This window comes from Thunnus maccoyii, chromosome 11, assembly GCF_910596095.1.
Source record: "Thunnus maccoyii chromosome 11, fThuMac1.1, whole genome shotgun sequence".
Taxonomy (NCBI): Eukaryota; Metazoa; Chordata; class Actinopteri; order Scombriformes; family Scombridae; genus Thunnus; species Thunnus maccoyii.
In genome coordinates, this window is record NC_056543.1 from 3,848,917 (window position 1) to 3,874,077 (window position 25,161).

General features: G+C 39.9%; 1 long non-coding RNA gene across 2 annotated transcripts; it reads left to right on the top strand.

Moving 5' to 3' along the window:
- The first annotated feature begins 535 nt into the window (after nucleotides 1–535).
- Nucleotides 536–3,401, top strand: LOC121906549. Of its 2 annotated transcripts, none has more exons than XR_006098665.1 (3): nucleotides 536–1,193; nucleotides 1,872–1,980; nucleotides 2,130–3,401. It is a non-coding gene; the product is annotated as an uncharacterized LOC121906549 (long non-coding RNA). The 2 variants fall into 2 exon arrangements; XR_006098666.1 differs by having other exon boundaries at nucleotides 536–863; nucleotides 1,082–1,193; nucleotides 1,872–3,401.
- The last annotated feature ends 21,760 nt before the right edge of the window (nucleotides 3,402–25,161 follow it).

The following is a 25,161-nucleotide window of genomic DNA, read 5'->3' on the forward strand; positions in this document are numbered from 1 at the left end:
CCAATCATATACATCCAGACACATATCAGCCAATGGGGCATCTACAAAGATGGGTTGGATATATGGTCATGTGACTTCAGGCCAATCGTTGTCCAAGAAGGGACATGGGTGACGCCATATTTGGTCCATTAACTAGAAAGGTGCAACTAGGGGTTGGTACTTGGGTTTTTGTTAATCCAAAAATGTGCCTATTAGATATGGCATACATTAGAAACACTTTAATTAGGATAATAACAATAATAATAATAATAATAGTAGTAATAGTAAAGATAAAAGGCTTTATAAAGTGCTGTGTATAGAGAGAGCAGAAAGATCCATAATACAACAATATAAATTAATAAAAAATATTAAAAAGTAATAAAAAAGTTCAAGACCCGGTGTGGGGACCTCCTTTGTAAGGTAGTTTATTCATGAACACTTATTGTAACACTTTAATTTTCTAAAATTAAAAGTGTCATAAAAACAAAAACAGCCTTTTTCCACTTTAATTCGAATTTAAATACAAATCATTTTGCTGCCTCAACAAATACAGATACAAATACAAATACTGGGTCCTCTGCACATCCCTACTAAGCAGTATAGCTTTTAAAGTGGCTTTAAACTGACTTTACACCGTCGCTAATGAGCCAATCATTTGTTTGGTTTACTGACTCATCGTTTGCATTCCTCAAGGTCAGTCAGACAGGTGAAGGTCAACTGATTCACTGTCATTCTTTTACAAAGCCTGTCATCTAGAGAGCGTTAGAGTAGATATTACTGCTAATGAGATGACAGCTGACGGTGTTAAGACCTCCTCTGCCCGCCTATATCTATAGGCACTGGAGGGAAAAACCGGCGAGGAATCACATCTCGGTGTTGAGAAGGTAAATGTCAGCCTTTTGCATATGAAGATTTTAATATGAATGAACATGGTTTGTGGACTATTCCCTGGGAATAGGAAATAGAGCAAGGAAAAACAAATGTCAAGCTTTCCGAGATGTTCAGAATTCAGGAAAGAACGCCTATCTGTTTCCAACAGGTTGGAGCAGTCTGGCAAGAGAAGCCTCATCTTCCTGTATAATGCCATTAAATTTCCCCACAGATTGAATAGAAGGCCTTGTTCTTGAACACAGAATGTTTTGGATGGCGGTTCCATTAAGAGAGAGGAAGAATTAGTATGTCCAGATGGTTGAGCCGTTTATTCTTGGCTGAAGGTATAGTAATTTTCTTGCAAAACATTGTCACTGTAATCGGCAAGAGAAATGATTTCCTTTATGAGGAAAAATGTGCAATGGTTGCAGTGGTTCAAGCCATCTTTTTTTGGGCAGGTCTTGTATAAAGTGTCAATAAACATACACCACTGTTGGGATGAACTGCTCTTTCAATAAAATAAACTGGCCAGAGGTAACCGTTTCTCAGAAGTTCAATTTAAATTGGCTGAATACCGCCCCGAACTGCAATTGTCCAATCATACCTTAGCAACCGTAACCAGGCATGGGAAATGCCTGTCAGCCTTTTTTTGATTTCCACCACCTGCTCAAGTGGTGTGAATGTTGAGTTAAAAATGTTTCTACTCGAGTGAAAAGTGTGCACTTATACATATGCTTTATGAATCCCATTCCGACATGGTTTATTTCTCTAGAGGAGGTCAGGTGATTTTAACATTAACCGCCCTGGTCAGTGAGTTTAATCCACTCTGGAGTGTGTATGTGGGTAATTTTTTTCACCTCCCCCAACCTCCCCAATAATAATTACAGCTGAAATTACCTACTGCTGTCAGCAAACTCACAGGTCCTCTTGTAATTTAAATCATGTCTGGAGTGAAGTCCTTGTATTTTAAAGAGCTGCTTGTCCTTCAACTACAACAATGTTTTTGTTGATGTTAATGATAGATGGGAACATGCTAACACCAACATCCTGTCTGGGAACCATTAAGACGACATTAAGAGAGCACGACCCTCTAAAAGCTCATCAAATGGGTTGTTGTTATATCATCTACTGGTAAGTACTGGTGTCCTCAAGGTCAAGAGATATCATATCATAAGATAACTAAATGCAGTGACAGTCCCCTTCAGGATTGACACATAAAGTGTAATAACGGTCCCAGTTCAGAGTAATGTTATCTGTTTTGTTCTCTTTATTGGATTCAGGGAAATTAACACAAGATGACTTTGCAGAACTCACTGGTTTGTCCTCATCCTCAAATTCTGATGTAAAAATGGTAAATGGACTGTACTTGTATAGCACCTTTCTAGTCTTCCGACCACTCAAAGCGCTTTTACACTATAAATCACATTCACACATTCATACACTGATGGTTCAGCCGTCAGGAGCAATTTGCGGTTAAGTATCTTGCCCAAGGTCACATCGAGATGTGGACATACGGACTGGAGGAGCCGGGAATCGAACCGCCGATCTTCCGATTAGTGGACGACCCGCTCTACCTCCTGAGCCACAGCCACCCCACCTAAAAGTGAAACGTTTGTCCAAGTAACTTATTACTGTTTGTATTTCTAAACATGTGAATGATTTTAAGTTAGAAAGAGAGATTATATTAAAGCTGATAGCACCTTTTTCCTTTACTAAAGTACCAGAGCTAGCTAGTTGTATCCCACAAGATCACCTAAATTGAATGCAGCCATTATAATGATATTAATTGCACCTGTGCTTTTCAACACGTCTGCAGTGAAAAGTGTCGACGTCAGTGTGAACCTGGTGGCTTGAACAGGTGTTACTAATAACGTTAACGACGCCTTTGTTGTATTTAAAACGTTCCAGTAAGCCACGACAGTGTGAGCCAGTTTACACAAAGCCAGAAACTAAAGCAGCTGAATGGAATTCAGCCATCTTTAATTTGATTATTTACACCTGTGCTTCTCCTACAGGGTCAGCGCCATGGAGAAAGGTTTAGTGGTGGAACGGATGGAGGTGCACAGATGAAATAAAACAAAAGCAGTAAAGTTGAATGTGGGTCCAGTATATTGCAGATGCAAGCTCAGGCCATTTTGTTAGTGCCTGTAGCTCTCTCAAGAGGCTGACTTGCCTACTGTGTTTGAGCTTTTCAGCAGAGATACTTTTCATCTTCCTGTTCTTTTTTTTTTTTTTTTTTGACACTCATACACACTGCGGTGTGCTTGCACAGATTTTTCACACTCTTTCAGCTCACAGAATCAAAGGCTCGAACACCAAATAATCACAGCACAGCTGGGCTCGATCACCGACATCATCTTTAAGCGTTTGTGTTATACAGTCGCTCCATCAATATCCTCTCCTCTTGCTTGTGTCTCTCTACCTCCTTCTCCTGATTTAATACCTCATGTGTCCCACAGCTGAATAGAGCAATACTCATAACAAAGAGAACAAATCTCTATTGTGCCTGGATTGTCTGTTAGGCATCACAATGCACCTCAATTAGATGCTCGAAAAGTGTGTGTGTGTGTGTGTGTGTGTGTGTGTGTGTGTGTGTGTGTACCTGAACATGTGAGCTACGTGATTATATTTGAATTGTGCACATGCATGTGTATTTTATTCTGTACAGTATGTGTGTGTGTGTGTATCCTTATGATGGAGAGACCTATTTTTCTGTTCAGGTGTATTGTGACGATAGAGGAACAATGAGGATTGTGTGCGTGTGTGTGTGTGTGTGTGTGTGTGTTTCGCCCACGTTCAACTGGCAAGGACAACCGGTAATCAAGTCCGCTTGCTATTCTTTCCCACCAACCTTTCCTGTAACTTAAGAGTGACGTAAAACTAGGGCAGAACACAGAAAAACAAGCATGCATCAAGGTGACGGTGTGTGTGTTTAAGTTTAAGTAGCTTGATGATTTAATTAGTTAATTTGAAATTAATTTAAATGGATGTTTAGGTGAAAGAACCCCTACACACACAGAGATTTTGACAGGTCTGTGTGTGTGGACTTGGCCACAGGCTGCACAGTAGTGATACCTGAGTGTCAGACTCAGGACCGGGAGTGTGTGAGAACCAGAGTGAACTGATGGGAGGGTGTGGGAACCTGTCATTCCGCGAGGTAGACTCAGCTCTTGTTACCGGAGGATCAGGCTTTGCTGTAACCCAAACCTCACTCTCCTTTTTCCCTTCTGCCTAAACACACTCCTTCTCAAATATACACACACTTTCTCAGACACACACACAGTCTTTAAACGAGCAGGATTGAGGGGTTTTTGTTACAGCAGGAGGTCTAGTCAGATCAGGCAGGATGTTGATATCTATCACATTTTCACTGGAATCTCTCACTAAAGAAGGATACATTTAATTTTTGTTCTTGCTTATTAGTTGTTACCACCACCGCCTCCTCTTTTCTTTCTTCTTTCCAGGAGCAGATGTTGCCACATAATCTAACCTTCATGTGTTGTAGCTTCAAATGGCCTGTTACACAAGGTTTCAGCATGCAGTTCAAAGCTTTAAAACTTTATTGTGCCCTCAGGGGGCAAACTGTGGTTGGGCTGGGACGAAGTGTGACCACAAAAAGGCATGTTTTAATTCATTACCAGTGGCATAAATACACGGTGAACACACCATAGACACTGTGTAGACTAAAGAGAACGTCGGTATGCATCTATTTCCTAATACAGATATATTTCATTATAATTTTAAAATACTTTACTCAAGTTTTTCCATTTTTTCTACGTTATGCTCCGATCCATCTCAGACAGACTTATTGTGCCACTACATTTATTTCTAATATATGAAGCATTTGAAATAAGCTCCATCTTTTTAAATGTAAACATGGCATAAAAAGTAAGGAAATTTGTGTTTGGTAGATTATTTCTTTGTTGTAAAAATGCTTCTTGGCAATAAATAAATCTTATACCGTTGGAAAGCCTGTTTATTACCCTTTTTAAATGGTTCCACATTTGTAAGGAACATGCATTTGTGGGATGAGCAGCAGAGCTGAGTATGTGGGTGGCTCCCATGAAAAATTTGCCAAATCATCTCTGCCATTGTTACAACAAAGAAATAATCTACCAAACACAAATTTCTTTACGTTTTGCTTTTGTGGGGGGACAAGGGGACAGCGAGATGGGGAACGACATGCAACAAAAGTTCACTGCTGGAGTCGAATCACAGATGTTGCGTTTACGTGTCGTTGCGTCTTATCCAATAGGCTACCGGGTTGCGCCAACATTAGCTTCACCTTGACTAATGACAACATTAACATTCTGCTTACATGTTAATTAGTAATAAGTAATAATAAGCCGCTATTATGTAATGATTTAACAGCGATGATGGATAGTGTGCACATCCAACCCAGGTTGGATACAGGTTCAGGACAAAATACAGGCAAATGTGTGCAGACCACCTCTCCTTTTCCTTTGTTAACAGTGACAGGGGCCACTTTGTCTTTCAAAGAAAAAGCAGAGGAAGAAGACACAATCAGTCATTTCAGCAAGTGCCCCAAAACGACATATTTACGCCCCAGTGACAGCGCCCTCTACCGGCCGTAGTAATGATAATGTCGGCAAAGGAGGAAATCAAGTGACATTGTTCTAGAGAGACAAAGTCCCCGTACAGCTCAACAAAACATCTTGACAGATGAGTGTTTGTTTCACGGTTCAAACTGTTAGTCAGCATTGTTTGTTTTTTTTAACCATGACCACTATTGTTCCCTAATCTTAACCACATAGTTATTATTATTTTACCCCAAACCATTGAGGCACAGACTAATGAAGTGGTCCTGCTGATTGGGGTGTCAGATCATAAAACACCTCTATGTGTTGCTCTGGAGTTCATGGACCAATAACGTATTATATTGTTTAAAAAGACTTGTTGGCCATTTTGCAATATATTTTGCTGAAAGTAATTTTGTGCTCTTGCTGTATTTATCAACATTTTTCATATTAACAGAGGTTACAGTTGCTGAATGAGTTTCAGTGCAGCCGTCAGTCAGACCAGGTGACTCAAATGATCCTTGATGACCCTCCGTTCCACCCTCCAGGATCCTGCAGTTCCTGGAGTGTCGCCTTTCATCGAGAGTTCAGTTGCAACGCTATATGATTTCATGGCTTCTGGTCAGGTGACGCTCAACTAACAGGGTGGAGTTTCTAAAACCGGGCCCTCCTGCTCCCTGCATCCTTAACCCGCCGCTATCGGCAGAAATAGGAATTTACAATTTGAAAAAACTGCAACTTTTTTTAAAAGACACGATTCCTCAGACATCAGGGAGTTTATTTGTTTATTTGAGGACATGAAATGTTTCATCTGGTAGGTTAAACTAAACTACATTCAGTGTCAGTGATGTTCTTCTCAGTCCATTTACCACACTGAGGGATGCGTATGGCTGCACTCGGTGATGGTAAACACTGTTGCCGTGACTGCAAATAGTTATGACATGGACATGGACTTCCAGCTTCGCCAAAGCTGTGGAATTCAAATCAGCTCAATCAGCTCCAGAGCAAACTATATATTTTTCCTGCTGAGTGCATTTATTCAAACACAGCTTTACTGGGAATTCACTTGCAGTAATAACAATCACATCCCAGCCATAAACAGGAAGCTATTTCCACAAATTATTTCCAAAAAAACAAGACAGCTTTGGAATGACAAGAATGTGTTGATAGCTGACATTTCAAACTGAATACATGTGTACATGTGTAGAGGAACAGTTAAAAGGTCACGTGACTTTACATCATGTATATATGATCAGATACTGCGTTGAAAACACTTCAAGAGAGACATTGCAGACGCGGTAGAGATCAGCCAGAAGGGGAAACAAATCAACAGCACCTGCAATTTTGTGTAATGTTGTTGTCTGCCTCTCGTCAGTCTCTCGGGACATGTCGTTACTGTAGCATCTCTGGTATGCTGCTTGTGAGTGTAAATGAAACAGGCCTCAGGTCAATGTGTGTGTGACAAGAGTGTGTAATGCAGTTGTGTGTGTGTGGGACCTGCTTTTCTTTTATCAGCTGCCAGCGACTTCACAGTCACAAGAAATTGAACTGCAGCAAAGTTACTCTCAAGAAAAAAATGGCACTTTTGTTGCCTCAAGTTACTCAAGAAAAATGTTCCTTAAACTATTTGGAAAGAAAATGCATATAAAACCGCAGATTAAAGACCTTGTGCACCCACATAGGTGTTTGCTCTATTTTATGACAGCTCTGCTCAGTCACCAAAACTCAATATAGCACTAAGAATGATAAAGGCTGCCAGTCAAGCATAGTCTGTAAACACCTGAGGAAGAGTTCTGCTCAGGTGAAAGTGAAAACACCTGTGTGGGTGAGTTTTTTAAAGGCCTTTATTCATCCAGATGTGACAAACTCAGGCTAAACTTACAGTGCATAACCACGCCTGCTGTCCCATACCCATCCATCCTCACTGGATCTCTGTGTAATTAGTTTATACTACTTACTTACTGTACCTCAAGTCTTATTATTTCATTTAATTTAAACTAAGCCCCATTCGGACAGGATTAACATTATAGGAGGAGGTGTTGGGGGATGAAATATTCACTGTGCTCTTCTATAATTTAACTCACCGTTCCGGACGGCATTTTTTTTTTTTTTTAACCATCGGGGAAATTACAGGATATGTTCTGTAATAGACATGGACATTCAACAGGACAAAGCCAAAAACCTCCCCGAGGGGGATTCTACCCAAAAGAGTCAAGAAGAACTAGACCAGACAAAAGGCTTCTTCAGTTCTGACTAAACTGCCGGAGAGTCTCAGGCATTTAATCTCTGTAGGGTCGTTTACACCTGCAGGATGTCGAGGTTACATGTGGTTTGGGTTTTGTTAGTCGTCCTCCTGGCTGTCATGTGATAGTCGTTAGAGTCACATGTGTCCAGGTGTGAATATCTGGACTCTACAACGAGTCCGGCTGCTCTTGACTCAATGCTTTTGGATATAACATGACCCGGATGACTGAGTATCTTCACAGACATACTCCCCAGAGGAGCGCAGGAGAGTTGAAGGTGAAGCAAAGATACTGCGTGAGATGAATTCGAGGTGAAGTCAAAAAATCCTTCTTGGAGTCATAACTCAAGTCAGACCTTCACACACAGGCATGAAACATGTATTGATATCATTCGGTGTGGCTTACACTGCCAGAGGATATCATTATCTCTGATGTGCATCGTCAATAAACCTCCATAAATACACTTAAAAAACAGAGAAAAAGGCCTCAGTTTAGGGATGTGCAGAGGGCCCAGTATTTGTATTTGTATCTGTATTTGTCGAGGCAGCAAAATTATTTGTATTTGTATTCGAATAAAAGTGGAAAGAGGCCTAAAAATACTGTTATTGTTTTTATTACGCTTTTAATTTTAGAAAATTAACGTGTTATGATAAGTGTTCATGAAGCTTGTGTCAGTAGTTCAGCTTTATCTCTGGGGAACACCTCCAACTCCGGGACTGATGTCCAAATTAGGAAATGTGCGTCATGTAGCAGGTGGATGTGACTCCCCTCGTTGAGACCTGCTGATAGACGTAACAGCGGAGCAGAGGAGAGACACTGAGATAGTGATGCAACATGTTTTTTTTCTTTCTTCCCGAAAACAAATAAAATTTTAAAATATTTGTATGAAACAAATATTCGTAAAAAAAAAACCCCCACTATTTGTGCTTTGCCGAATATTTGTATTCGGGCACACCGCTACTCTGTACATTCATAGCTACACTGCAAAAAGGAACTGCTAACAGCTAATTCTGCATACTTTTAATGGAGACTATTTGCCAAAATTGGCTAAAAACAGGAGAATACCAGCACCTACCTGTAACTGACATTACAGCAGCCAGTTTGATGAGCTTTTATGGTGTTTTACTCTCAGTGTTAACATGCTTCCAGCTATCAGATTATTAAAAATATTCCTTCATTTTCACAAAAACTCAAATGTCATTCTGAGCTGATGAAAAAAAAGAAAAAAAGTGGAAGGAAATAGTTCAGAGATCCACTTAGATAAGATTTAAATTACAGGAGAACGAGCAAGTTCACTGAAAAAAAACAGTAGTTCATTGCAGCTGAAATGATTATCCACATACGTACGTGATCCAGACCGGATTACAATCAGTGACCAGCACAGGTCTCCCCCCCTAGAGAAATAAAATCCTGTCCAAATGGAGCTTTAGTTGAACTACATCTCAGCAAAATGCAAAATTTAAGTCCTCTCACAGTCGTCTTACATGTCACAAAACTGTCCTCCTCCTCCTGCATATATTCATGTCTGCTTCTACATATTTCAGCTGTATGTATGTATGTGTATCCATGAGAGAGAGCCTGAAGCATGATAGTGAACCTCTGTGACTACAGTATATACGGTTCCCATGATCATGTAACACTGCTGGCATTTTTTTACCCTGAGGTCCTACAGACCGTATTGACACATTCGTTTTGGAAAGACAGCTGAGGATACAGAGCGTCCTGCATCGACATGACCTCAACATTGTGGCACCGACATGGAATCCGACCTAATCTGACCTTCGCTGTTGTCTTTCTGAATCCCTGCATCAGCGTCTGTCTCAACCCTCCTGGTAAAAGTTATGTTTTGTGTCTTTAAATAATAATAAAGTTTATGTGTCTCCTTCACCTCTACCATGATGGATACTTGGAGCTGGATCTGATGTCTGTTTTCATTCTGGATTCTTGTTTACAACCTTTTTTTTACTTATCAAATAATCATTTTGTCTATAAAATCTAAGAAAAAGGAAAAAAGTTCCCAGAGACCAAGATGATACATGCTTGTTCAGTCCTAAACTCTAATAGAATAAAGTGAAGCTAATTAATTATTCTCTGTCAATGCAAACTAGAGAAACAGCTCAGGGACCACAGAACTCTAGAGGCTCCAAAAGCTCCAAACGTACTGTGTGGCAGTTGTGGTTACATGCAGCATCAAAGCACAATATCGACTGATGTGATAGAGCAACCCAGTCGCCAGAAGAAAACGTTGGCATTGAACGTTTCTTCAAACCACAGAAACGTTGAATATATACATTTGAACACATGTAATATGTATCACATCAACATTTACACAAACGTAGCATATTAACATCTCTACCTGTTGAATGATGATGTTTTATGGTGTGACAACGCTGTGGTTAAGGTCTGGTTAGGTTTAGGCACAAAGACCACTTGGTTAGGGTTAGAGAAAGATCGTGGTTTGGGTTAAAATAAAAATAAAATAAAAACGGCCGATGTCTCACTAAACCAGAAAAACGGCTGCAAATGTCCTGACGTCTCGCTAAAAACACCCACCCGCTTTTGTCGGTTGAAACAGGAAGCGGGCATTGGTTTCAAGGTGGTCTCGATCCGTGTTCTCTGCTGACTTCCAACTTTCTGCCAACAAATTTACTAACCAACCACTGACCCCTCCTCCTCCTCCTGATAGGATAGGATAAGACCAACTCATATAAATCACATGTGAACTATGTCAATTAAGCTACGTATTTCACGTGTTGAAACGTAGAAATTCAACGTTTCTGTGGTTTGCAGAAACGTAAACTGCCAAGGTTTTATTCTGGCGACCAGGCTGGATATGGACCTTCATGTTCTTCCTGTTTATTGTCTGATCATCATCAACATGCTACATTTTGTACATGTAGCATGTTTTTAAACTGTATACATTACAGGATATGGGGCAATAAGTGCAACCCATTTAATCAAAGAGCTCCTACAGCAGGTTAATCGGGGTCTTATGTTGATCGACTAACTGTTTGTGTCACATTTTGTTTGATTAAATATTATCCATAACCTTTTTTTTTGGTATGAATACCTGGACTCATGTGACTCTACTACCTTTTGGATGAGAAGCAAAATCTTCTTTAAGAATCTTACAAAAAGTCCAGTTGTTTTTGACTCAGCTCTGTTGGATACACGATGACCTGGATGACTGAGAATCTTCACAGACTTTCTCCCCAGGGGAGCGTGAGAGAGTTGAAGGTGAGGCAAAGATACTACGTGAGCCGAATCTGAGTCAAAAATCAGTCGATTAAATATTAACCATAAGCTTTTTTTGGTAACACTTAAAGCCCCCATATTTAGCATTTATAAGCAGTTTTTAAACAGGTAATAAATTGTTTATAACGCACTATGATGTCATATTAAACGGAGGCAGCTGCATAAACAGATAATGAATGACAACATAGTAAAACACAGTTGTAATGATATGAAATATGTCTTCAAAAACATTCATTAAATGTTTGTTTACTGCTTATTAATGCTAAATGAAGAGACTTGTTTTTATCAGGTTTTCATAAATGTTTCAGTTTGTTTCTTATAATGTTTAAAAGGATAACTGCTTGGCCACAGTTTCTATCAGTTATGATAGAAAGTGCTGAGTTTAGAGGGCAACAAATTCTGATGGGCGAGAAACACAAGCCGATGAGACAGGTTACAAAACAGCCAGAATATATAAACCACTTTATCTGGAGGTAAACAAAAAATGTTGATAATATTCCCCACGATCTAGAGAAAAAGTGTGTCCATGCAGCAGCTACAGCAGCTACAGGAGGTCAAAGTTGAACCAGAGGGTTTGTTTACAACCTGTCTGACTGCTCAGGGTTTCTTGACCTGTCTGACTTCTTTGTAAAGATGTCAACATGTTACCATATCTCAGCAAATCATGTGGTTTTATTACCTATAGAAATGATGGCCCAAGTTAAACTAAAGGTTCTTTTTCCCCTGAGAACATTACAGCATTAATGCAAAACTACCACAGCAGCATTTGTTGCCATAACATTGACCCTCATACCTGTAGGATACACACATATCCATACGTGCCTTAATGTGAACATATATGTAATTGCTGCTATGTCCCTGTGTGTGTGTGTGTGTGTGTGTGTGTGTGTGTGTGTGTGTGCTAGTCTCTTGACTGCTGTGTGAGGTCATACATCTTTCATGGCGCTCCCTCTGACTGACTGACAGAGATTACATGCATGACCACAGCCTGCACATACCGCCTGCACGCTCCACTCTGCTTAGCAGCTCTGCCACCATCCATCCATACCAATGCTGCTGCAAAATCATTACCCTGTAGCGGCGGCGGCGGGGAGCGTCAGGGGGGAAGGGAGGAGGGGGGGACAACGCACTCTTCCCCCCCTGCACTGCCTCACTCCTCTGTCTCAATAATCCATATTCATACAGTCTTTTGGATGAATGGGAGTGAGCAGGCGAAGCAGCTAAGGCCAGCTCCATCAGCTCAGCCGGCTTTGATGTTTGGGAAGATTCCATTGTAATTGATCTGGAGGAAGGCGGCTGTTACAGCACACAGCATCTTTAATCCGCCAGAGGAGGGCCCTAATTATTCTGTTGCCTCAATCAATGCCTCCGATTGTTCTGCATGATGTGGCACGACTCAGCATTGGAATAATGATTTTTTTTTTTTTTTTATTACGTTTCAAATGAGATGATGGAATTAGCTGGAAATAAGATTTCCTTATTGTTACTGAAATCGAGACTATAGAATTGAGATTGTATTTATGATGATGGCTAATTAGGATGATACAGTACACTGCATGGCGAGCAGTATGAGAGTGCTTTAGTGCTTTAACATTTGCAGCATACAATGAGATTTTAGACAACAGTGTTTTTCCTACTTTATGGTAACAGTTTGGGGGAATGCCATGTACAAAGTCAGGTTCATGAAGAGATGGGTTTTTCCAGTTCTGGTCTGCACAGATCTCTGACCTTAAACACCATCCAACACCTTTGGGATGAGCTGGAACGCAGACTGCGTGCCAGACTTTATCACCAAAACATCTCTCACTGAGCGCTACGTGATGCCAAATGAAGCAGAGTTCCTCCCTTCTCATTTCCTATATCACACAATCGAAGCGGCGGCTCTCAAAGAACTAGCAAGCCGACGCAGCAGCACAGACCAAACACAGGGAGAAGAAAAAGAGAGGTGTTGAAATAGAAAACCTTTATGCAAATAATGGCGACGTTATTACCTGGAGGCTGTGTCGTTATGCATCTCGGTCAAATCAAACAACTAAAAACGAAGAGTAAATAAATCGAAGAAGCTTTCGAGACGAGCTGAAATCCAATTCTAGTCCGATGTCTAGATGTTTTAACCTCTTCAGCGTTTGTATGTAACCTCTGCTAGCAACTGCAGCAGTAAGTAGTCTGTAGACACTAACAGCGTATTTCCACTGTGGTACTAGTAGCTAGAGATGCACATTTCAACACATACGATCATACAGAAGCAAAACTTTAGCCTCAGTCAAAGTCCACCCAAGCCTGTCATCCATATGTTTGTACTACTTTATGGATTGTTGTTGATATTATTGTGACTAAACTGCTAAAATGATTCTTTTCCAGGTGTTTTGGGCAGCTACTAAACATCTTTAGCATCATCAGACTTAGCTAAGACGGGAGGAAAACCAAGAAGGATGTAATCAGACTTGTGATCTGGCTAACAGAGACACATATGTGGAAATGAAAATGTGTTAAAGCATCTGGATTTTATCTATGAGACACTTGAAATGACAATAGAGAATGTGTTTACCTGCTGTGGATAAATGATAAATGGAGAAGATTCAGCATAAAATGACATATATTTAAATGTCTTCTTACTTGTGTTGCTTTTATATTCTGTCTTGATGCCTTTTATGCTCTATGTAAAGCACTTTGAATCACCTTATTGTTGAAATGTGCTTTACACATAAACTCGCCTTGCCCCTATAGTGTTGGAGGAAGTCATAAGTTGCATATTTACATAGTACCAGAAGAGCAGAACTAACTGCTGATTAGTTTCTTGATTAATAGATAAATCATTTTGAAATGTCACAAATGTCGTTATAATTTCCCAGAGTCAAAGGTGAAATCTTTAAATGTCTTATTTTATCCAATTAACCGTCCAAAACCCAAAAATACTCACTATTTCCCTATTATTCACTATTATAAACGACAAAAAAAGCATTTTTTAGAAGCTGACACCAACAAATTTTTGTCATATTTGCTTAAAAAAATCACAGTTTTGTAGAGGCATGTCCATACAATCACATATGGATGTTGTCCGCATACATTTGGCCGTGTATTTCATGGTCTGCCATTGCACAGACAGTATCCTCATTTACAGCATCGTCAGACTGCCAGGTAGGATAGATATACTCCGTCTCTACTGTATTCAGTCGGTATTAACACATTCACAGAATTTTAAACCTCATACTTGACCATATTCCAAGGCTTAACATTGTTTTTTCTTCCGAGCACTTAATATCCTCCCCCCCCCCTTCAACTTCATCTTCGCGTTAATCCGATGGCACAAGTCAGCGCTTTTCATGCGATCGCGCGGCACTTACTTAACCGCGGAGAGCCGCTCAGTATCTCCCGAGCGCTCAGAAACCCTACTTAATGTAAAGCGTGACCAAAAACATTTTTTGCACCGGGAGAGTCCACCAACCTCTCTGCAAATAATAATCTCTGGCTCACATTAACCGGATTTTACAAGAGGTGCTTTGCAGTTTAAAAAAAAAAAAACCTCTATTACTTCTCCCGTTCTCCAGATACTTATCTGTGACGCCAAAGTGATTCTGGTAATATCTGTCAGGCTCTCTGCATCTCTTTTCAACCTCTATCTCTCTCTTCCCAAACATCATGCACAGGACCTGGAAATGCTTGCAATTAGCGGCAGTGGAGCGAGCCATCGTGTGAATCACTGAGTGGCTCTTAATTATACAAGGCTTTTAAAATTGTACGACACTCGAGGCCTCCCTAAAAAGCATCTTTTCTGCTAATGCCCTGTTTTGCTAACTTTCTCGCCTTGGAAAAAAAACCAGATAGAGCTGCTGTGTTTTCTCCAGCAGGGCACAGAGATACAATCTGTTTCCTTTTTGATGTATCATAGAGAGGGGTCAGAGAGCATTGCTTTATGGGTGTGTGCCATCCATGTGTGGATGCGATGCACCCCTGCGCTGCATTTCAGAATTCTTTAACAGAGTTTGGAGAAAATCACGCTCTGTTGTCTCGTCTAAATTCACTACTGACGATTTCGTGCTGTGCTTCTGCTGAACTTAAAGAGAAAAAAAAAACTGACTTCAGATGTGGACGTTTCCACTGCGAAAGGGAAAGAATCATGAGGCAATGAGCTGTTTAAATATGAATGAGTGTTGTGTGAATGCCTCCGCTGCGATATGTACTGTAGACAAGAACAGATCCCTGTGTGTGCTGTTGCTGTGCCTTTAAAAGTAGCTCAAGGGAATATTGCTGCTGTTATGGTGTTTTTCATGGTCTCTAAAATGTGTGTATGTCTGAGCAAGAGAATCCTGTAGAAACCTGTATCTTCATCTTCTATATTTTATTCTAATTAACTGTTAGGGACTTTTTTTTTTTCATCCAGCGTGCCTGGTGAACTACTGTTGCACTTCGCTGCACATTCCCCTGAAGGGATAGTTTAGAATAACTAGGCTTTGCTAACTTTTTTAGCCCTGAGAGGCTCAGCATGGCGTCCGCCCTCATGCTCTGCGGCGCTGACTCTTGTCCATGCAGGAGATGCACTGTAGTTTTCACTGTGGACAAATCTACAGTAAGTCTTGACCTTGGAAATATTGATTTAACAAGTTAGTTGCAACCCGAAGTCCACTTAATAGATGGTCGACTAGCTTAAAGATGTGTGATAAGCTGAAAGCTCCGGTTTGGACACTAAATTGGGATTATTTTGTCAAACTACTATTTCTAAGGTCAAGGATGAACTTTGATCTTATCTTTTAAGCCAAACTGGTAAAGGTGACTTGGATGGAAGAGCAACCGAGCTCACATGCATACAGCAAACTCCATCCAGTGATGAAGACCATGTTAAACAAGTGAAAGCACTGGGAAAGCTTGCAAGTACCCTTGAGTTTTGTATCGCTCTGTCAGACCCTCAAATTGTCAGCTGATATCAAGAAACCTTTTATTACATTAGATCATGTGATAAAAACGAAACTATCTGTACGACAACTGAGCAACCTCATAGGCTGAGGAAGACCATGACATGTGGTTGAAAGAATCAGCAAAACACCAAGCAGAACCCTAAAGCTCTGTATCAACGATTGTGACAAAAGGACATTGTTCTGTGTAACCACATGTTGATCACAACTGTCGGTCTCACAAACCAGGAGCCAAACATGGAGAGACCACCCGCTGCTGCTTAGTCATGGAGGTTTGAACTGTGTGAATGAAGACCAGTGCAAGAACCAGTTATCCCCCATCCAGAACCAGTGATATCATATCTCTAACAAAACTCCAACATTTCAATCACAGATCTGCTGAATAAAAGTTTGTATTGGAAGAATGTTAGAAACACAAACTCACCGTGTTGTAGAAAACCTTCCTGGCAACCTAAAAGCTGTGAAAATACTAAAATAGTAATATTTCAGGCAGCAGTAAAGTCACTAAAACATGATTTATTCTTCTGTTAAAAGAGTTCTCCACTGGTTTAGTATCACTATAACACTATCAGAGTCACAATGGACGGTTTAAAAAAAGTACCGATTGGGGTGTGTTATGCTAGTATGCTTTATTTAATCTTTATTTAGTCAGACAGTCTCATTGAGATTAAGACCCGAGAACAAGAAACAATCAGCAGACAGAAACACAACACAGAAATTAATAAAAAACAGTTACAAGAATCATAAAAACATCAGATATTAAAGCTTTAAAATCTCCAAAAGGAATTTAAGACTCTAGTTTGCAGTTCATTCTGTTCAAAAGATGCAGAGAACCTGAAACCAGTTCTGCCAGCATCAGTGCAGACATGAGGGATATGTGAGGTTAAACAGTTACTGGACCGTGTGCTGTAGTTATTAAATTTAAATGAGAGGAGAGAGATGTGAGGTAGTTTGGAAGCTTTTTTTTTTCCTTCTTGTCTGTGAGGAAATCCAACCGAGCTCGTGATGCAGAGAGCGATGATGATGAGTATGAAGTTTGTCATTAGTGATGAAGCTATGATACACAGAGTTTAACTGCTGAAGGGTAGATGCAGCAGCGTGACAATACAGCATATCTCTACAGATTTACTTCATTTTCAAACTCTTCAGCCCCCCCAAAAACGATGCTGACTCGAGTGACATCACTTGTGGCAATTTATCAGATTTTTTAAAACAGCTCCCTGCGGAGACGCGGGAGGTTTTATACCGCTCTCACATATGCAGTAGTACTCTTCTCCGACACCTGGAAACACATTTTGGACGTGTAAAATCACTTAAAATCCTCTTAAAAGTCAATACAAACAATGTAAAATCAAAGACGTGTCACCCTTCCTCTCTCTCTCTGACCAGCTGGAGTTCTGCCACTGGTGACTGGAAGCTATATCGCAATAAAAGTTCTAGTAGTTTTATTATCTCATTCATGCATCTGGCTACTCTATTTTCTACATACTTTCTGAACTTGAATATGTGACTGAAATGTCACAGATCTGCACAGATCAGAGCTGCAGGTGACGTACTCATGCAGGACAGTGATACAAAATTAAACTACTTACTGGTTTGAGTTCATTTCATTCACTTCCCATAATGCCAATATCAACAATCCCTTAATTTAGTTGGAAAAAAACACATTTTCCAAAATGCAACTTTGCAAATTTGCAGATTTTTTGCAGGGGAATTCTTGGCATGTTGTGTTTGAAGCCAAAAAGGAGGTTTCTTTGTGTTGTTGTTGTGTTGCCGTCTTATATTTGGGGGTTTTATAAGCCTGGAAGTGGGTGAGTACAGATGTTAAGGCCCACCCTGGATTCTAGTATTTACAGTACTGCTTCCATCCTGGAAACATGGCCCACTTCTTATACACTGACTTCAGACAGGAAGGACGCGACGGATTGCCAAAAGCTCCATCTGAAAAAGCAAACATGCACACGAGCTAATGCGTGTACACTATAAAAAAACACAAAAACTCCCATATGTGCATGCAGAAATACACTCAGTGACACGAAGGCACAATTCTCACACACACTGGTGCCCGTATATACAATATAGGGGTACAAGAGTCACTTCAGCAGACTGCAGTGACTGGCAACTAAACCCAAATCCGCTCAGCTCTCCCCTGATGATAGGGGATGGAGGGAATCAGGAGGAGAGAAACAGACAGAGAGAGAGAGAGAGATGATGATGAGGAGGAGGGAGGGAGGGAGGGCGGAGGAGGTTTAGTAGGGCACCAATGAGGACACAAGAGCAGATGATTAGAAGCGAATGAGGAGAGGAGAGTCCAGCGAGTGGGTGGGTCAGTGAATTAGAAACCAGAGCCAGAAAACGGGATGAGTGAAAGAGTGGGAAAAAAAGAGAGAGAGAGAGAGAGAGAGACTGGAGGATTTGACAGTAACAGTGAAAGAGCAAAAAAAGAGAGAGAGAGAGAGAGAGAGAGAGTCAGACTGAGAGCGTGTGATAAAGAGAGCGAGAATAAGGCCTCGGGGAAGAGGAAGTGAGGGAATTACGGGTTGTTATTTACATACGTTATGATGGAATGAGGAGGATGATAATAATATGGAAATTTCACATATTATTTCGCAGAAAACACACATTTTCTGAATAAGTCTTGTTGATAGACGGTTTCAGGCTCATTACATCACAATTTAAAAATGAGGCTGGTATAGTTCGGATTTTTTTTTTTTTTAATACTATAACCATACCTTACTCTGCAGAATGAAACGTTTTACATTGAAGGTCTCAAACATTAAATGTTACCTAAACTTATTCTTAATAAAACACATTAGCATAGTCATGATTTAAATCTGTAAATATCTGATGAACAAAGCTTCTACAATGTGATGATTTAAAGCTTTTCTTTATCATTCATCATAATAAACTGATCATCTTTGGATCTTTAACTGTTGGTCAGACAGAATAAGATGTTTAAAATCTCCACCTTTGACTCTTTGGAAATTATAATATGCATTTTTCACTTTTTTTCTGCCGTTTTATGCAAAAAAAGATCGATTAATGCTTCCTGCCGTGATGCTAGGCTAAGCTAATCACCTCCCTCATGCCTGAGATATGAGAGCAGTATTGATCTTCTATATCTCTGTAAAAAGAAAGAAAATTGGCAAATTTCCCAAAATGTCAAACTATCAGACAGAGACGGTCTGTCAGGAGTAAAGGCAAAATAGTGCATAATTGTTACAAAGCAATAAAAACTTTGAGTAACCTTCAACATCCTCCACACATAAGTTTAAAGACTCTTCTTTGAATAATAACGTCTGAATTCTTACAATTATATATATGAATAATTATGCAAAAGGTTTTTTCCTGCTGGACACAAGATGCTCCTACTTTACTGTAATTATCAGCGTTTGTGCACCGGAGGCTTCAAGTTTCCACATCACACTTGTGTAAGTCGCATGCCGGACCATGACTGACCAGTTGTGATGTCACAAATCCTGCTCGTAGGTCCACGTGCTCAGAGAAACTTTCCTCCTTCAGCAGATGAATGTACATACATCGTTCTGCATTCTGAATGGCAGCGACAACCAACATGCTTTCTTTAGACTGAAGGACTTTATGAATTGTGATGTACAATTGCATAAATACAACTCTCAAAAGACTGAAGGACACATACCTGCTGATGGAAGCTGAATTATGCTGCAGCACAGCTTATGGATAACTCAAAATATATTGTTGGGAACAGAAGTCTGAAGTCTGCTGAATCGCTAGATAAAAATCTGACTTTTCAGTGTGTGCAAAAGAAGAAGGAAGTGTGGGTGCAGTGCAGGAGAAGAATGAGTATAATAAAAAAAAGAGACAGTTATGTTGTGCTGTGATTAGAACGGTTGTATTTTCATCATCCTCACCTGCTCCTCCTCTCCTCTCGCTCTACCTGAGAGTTTGGTTAAACTCTGGAGTCGTTCTCGCCGGATCGACCTTCTTACCAAGCTATTAAAAATACAAATGCACAGTCACTCCTACACACACAGAACAGAGCAGAACAGCTGGAAGTTATCCTTGCTTTCCTAACCCGAGGGTGTTTCTTTCTGAAAGTTGAGCGTTGCTTATTTAGCTATGAATATTTAATGTTGTAGAGACACACTTAAACTTGCTTTAAATGATTTTTAGGCTACTTTTTTTTGTGGAAACAAGTAGTGAACACAACCTTTTTAAGTTGATTTGTTGAACTTGTTAGCAAACAGTTTATTATTTCCACATCCAGCAGTTACGGAGCAACATTATCATTCATTTGGGGTTGTGTTTCTGTCCACTAGTCTAATATTCACTCTCTTTTAGCTCTGTTTTTGTTCTCCACCAACTCCTGAGGGAAATATCTGGCTCTTTAGCTGCTAAATGCTCCACTATGTTCACCAGCTAGTCTACAGCTAACTGTGTCTGTTTGCCGTTTGGTGCTGAGCAGGTAGTGTACAGCGGCTTTTTACAGCTTTTTCTCTGAAAACGACACTATGAGAGCGCTGAGAGTGAAGCAGAACAGTAAAGTTGCAGCCGGACAGATAAACAACGAGCTGAAACTCGTCATAAAGCTCCATAAAGCCGAGAGGAGCTGCAGAGTCACTGATAATTCTCTGTACGTTCATCACTACGAGACAAACCTCTGACACATTGTCATTTGATACATTATTATTATGAAAAATATTGATTATTGTAGCTTTAAGATTTGTTTTCAGGACATTTAAAGAAAAAATGAAAGCAAACAATTAACAGGTGTGAAAATTTAACTTTTCCTTTAAATGATTTTCTAGTTTGTAAGATAATTTAATAACATTTTAATTTCAATTTTGATTTAGTTGAAGATTTTTCAGGTTTTATAAACTATACATTTTTTAAATTCATTTGAGTTTTAGTTTTCAATTTTTCTTTTGATTTTAAAACATAATATTTTAAGGCTTTATGATGCTTAAAGCATCAAACTGTGTTTTTTTTCCAAACAAAACCTAATAACTGAACTTTTTTTTTTATTCGCTTCAAGTCTTGTATTGATAATTAATTGAAAGGAAAGTAGAAAATGTGTGTCATGTTAATTAGTATCCAGAAACAGTCCAACAACAGCTGCCTGTTCCACATGTTAACCTAGATAACAGCTGTACCAACATGTTCAAACAAAGTGGATCATTGATTAACCAGAACAATTAAACTGAATACAACAGGAATCTATTAGTAGAGTTGTCACACTGCCACCTTTCAACACTAACAAGGTTCCCATTGGAAACATTTACACAGTAAAACATTGCTCTACTCTTCTTACTATCAATAAATACCATGAAGAAGACCAAAACCAACAACGTCCATCTCTGGTTTCAGACTTTCCAGCCCTGTCTGTGGCACTCAGCCTCGAGCCCGTTTGTTTCTACTGAAAACTTACAAAAAGGTCATAAATATATAGTTTCATCTTTTTTAAAAAAAAGGCTCAGTTATTTCCTAAAACTGCACTGTAGTTTTTTTAGCAAACATTTTCTGCTGTTGCCCAACATGTCACTTTGCACTTTGTTTCAAGAGTCTCGTTTAATCCGACCGCTGAATCCTTTGCCTCCTGCTCTCAGAGCCTTTCACATGCTTTTTTTTTTTTTTTTTTTTTTTTGCAGAATCAAGGCGTTCTGCCATGTGTCTTTTTTTTTTTTTTTCAGGAATGGCTTCCATCTGGTTGCTCTGCCATACAGTCCAGATCACAAATCCAACCACAGCTCTGCAGCTCTGTCAGAGTGGTCCTTTGATTTTTTGTTTGCTCACTGACCAAGGCTCCTGTTGCCGGATTTGCACATGATGGGTTCCCGAGAGAGTCTGTGTAGCTCCAAAGTGGCGACTAGCACGGCTTGAGGCTGAAGCCAATATGGAAGTACATTCAAAAAGCGTCAGCTTCTCTTTAGAAATACTAAATCAGTCCTTTTTGTCGACGAGTCGTTCTGGTCTCAGTTGCTAAATTTGGGCCTCGTATAAGTTTGCTGGTGATCGTTTTGGAAATTATTGCTCTGTTAATAAAATTTGAAGACTTATAGTAGCTTTGATGAACAGCTGTGATTGACTACTTGATTACTTGATTAAGATACCTGCCTTGTTAACACAATTTAGCTAAAGTAGCTAACGTTAGCCCAAGTGTGCAGCGCTCGGTGTTCCCAGTAAGCTAACGTTAGCCCAAGTGTGCAGCACTCATGCTCATTCCTATGAAAGTTGCTCAGCGGTGCATGAAGCAATAAAAAATCGACTTCCTGGTATGAAAGTACCTGGATCTTCCACATTGTGCAGCCCATAGAGCATGCACACTGGTGACTTTCGCTGGCTGAGTCGGCTACTTCTGGTTTAGCCCTCCGGCTAACTTGAATGAGGATAAAACAATTCAATCATGCGGCTCTTCTAGGCTTTTGAAATGTGATCGGACTGAATGGATTTAATTCTGATAGTGAGATGAGTCATTTCATGGGGGTTGTGACGCTCAGAAAAATGTATCGGCTGATTTACAGACGTCTCTTTCACAATGTAAGTCTATGGGAAGAAGTCTTTGGGCCAGTGTGCATCACGTGATGTTGTAATTTGGCCGCTATGTCAAACGGAACGGAAACGGAAAAGATGGCGCCGACCATAAGCTGCAACTTCGGGCTTCAAACCGGCGTCACACCTCGCTACATCCAGCTTTATATACAGTCTATAGTAGCTCACTGATTCTGCCAGTTTCTAAAGATTCACAAAATTCACTTGAAGGCTTGAAAATAACTCAGCTGTCCATCTTTAAATTTGTGAAAAAGTGTAAATTACAGTGTAAGTGACAAACATCCTTATTTAAATTTAAATGTTTTGTTCAGGCTCGAGCTGCACTAAAAGTCACAGCAGTAAGAATCATTTGTGAAGGCCTTGTGCTATGAATAACAAATGAAATGACTTTCACCTTCTCACATGTCGCTGGAAATCTGAAAAAATTAATTAAAATTGGAGACTAATTTATATCTTTGGCTTGGATTCAGTTACACACATAATTCTGCTCAGGAACCTTTTTATAAAATAAGGCCTTGTAGAAGAGTCTGAGTATGAGTCCAGTAAAAACGTGTAACATAAACGTCTCTTTTTTTTTAAAACCACAGGAAAAAAACCATCATGTTTCTCCTGAACTGACAGAAGAAAGGAGGAGAATCACTGCATCCTCTGATCTGAACATATAAAAACTCTTATAGTTGTCTTACAGGTTCCCAAACACAAACACATGCAGGCTCGTTAAGTTGAGTACGAGTGTGTTGGGAGGGCTCTGCGGGCCTATTTGATGCCCACTAGCTGATTCCCATTTAGAGCCAGTGGTGAGATCACACACTGCACTTTGACAGGCGTTAGGAAGCTTGATAAACACTCACACATTTTTCCCCTGCTCTTCTAAGATGAACCATGTTTCCTCATAAACCCTCCACTGAAGACTTAAATTGATCAATGCTCAATTTACTTTCACAGATAACAGTGAGGAGAATAAGTATAAATATCAATGATTTAAACTTTGGTGCTATTCTAGGTGTTGTACCGCACCGTGCCATCGCCCCCTCGGAGACAAATAAAGTGATTTGAATTGAACTGAATTGAATTTCCTCCACATGATGCTCGGTATTGCTGTTTCCGCAGTTTTTGATGAAATCAAAGAGGTTGCAACATTCCACTGCTGTTAACCACACCAGACAAAATGTTAAAAAAAAAAAGAGGCTGCGGTTGAAAGCCTCTTGTGATCTAATCGGGGGCGTTCTCTGAGAACAATGAGGATGACAAAGCAAACAATAATTTAGAACTTGTGTTCCTGCATTAAATTTGACATTTCAAAGTGTCTTATTTTTCACTCAAGAGAGAAAACAACATTGTGAAAGAGGATAGGCCGTGAGGGCAATGAAATGTCAAGAGGAGGAAAAATACCCTTATGCTCTTGTTTATTTAGGCAAACCGGTTACTTTGAAAGTTCAACATTTGTTCAAGCGTTACAGTCATGCACTTTAGCTGCCTCGCTGGTGGCGGCGACTTTATTTAACTTTGAATTTTAAGAGCAAACGTTATTGTTGGGCACAGACATACAAGTGTATGAGACATATAATCCAACTGGTGATGCTGTCATCTCTGAGCTTGCTGCTGTTGTCTACAATATGACAACTTCCACATACCTGTTGGTAAAAAGCTGTTGCTCGGTCAGTCGGTTGGTCAGGATTGAAGTGAAATACGTTGAGAGGACTGTTTGGAAGCATGGCCATGAAATTTTGTACAGACATTCGTGTTCCCTAGAAGCCCAATAACTATAGTGATCCCCTGACTTTTCACCTGGAGCTACCAGCAGGTCAAAAATTACACCCGTTGAGCAACATGATCTAAATGAATTGGCGGTCCAGACATTCATGGTTCCCAGAGGATGAAACCTTATTACTACTGGTTTTACCTCTAGTACTGTCAGGAGGATTTTGCTTCAGCGTAAACAGTTATTGGATGGATTGTCATTAAGTTGGTTCATACATTTAATCTTCACCACAGGATTATTTATAACATCTTCCATTTATCTGATTGTTCATCTAGCGCCAACATCGGAGCAAAATGTCTTTTATTTATGACCAAATACCTGCAAAACGTACTCAGCCACAGTTGTACTTTGTGTTAAGAGCTAATTTGTAAATGTTAGCATGCTAACATGTAAAACTAGGATTGTGAAAATGGTACATCAATGGTTATCAATTAATATAGTGAATATGTTAGCATACTGATGTTAGCATTTAGCTCAGAGTGCTTAAATACAGCCTCACAGAGCTGCTAGCATCCCTGTTGACTTCATTAAAATGAACATAACATGCACATTTAAAGCTCTATATTTATATTCTGGGGCTCTACTGGAACATCTTTCCATGATTAAACTTAAAAACTCCTCATTCATCTTCTACTGGTCCTTTATGCAGCCCCTCAGTTCAGCCTCTGTCTGAAACAGGCCGTTTTAGCGCCTGTCTCTTTAAGGCCCGCCTCCCGATGAGCCCACTCTGTTGTGATTGGTTCGCTGCTGGAGGCTGCCCCTATCATGTCAGCCGGATCCGGAGGCTACGTAAATAAACTATAGTAGTCGGATTTTGATTCTTTTTCCCGTTATTTACTTTCTCAGATACATCCGTAAATGTTCAATAAGAAATATGCGAGTGAACAACGTGAAACAGCCCGTAGAACAAACAGTACATGTTTCTACAAGTTTTTACATGGAAGTCTAAGAAATATGAGTAATTTTTGTAAGTCAGCTGACAACAACCTGTACAGTCGTTGAATGACGTCACCGTTCTTAATCAGTAAAAGTTCTGACTGGATCAATAGTTTTCCAAACTAAAGGAAACAGACATT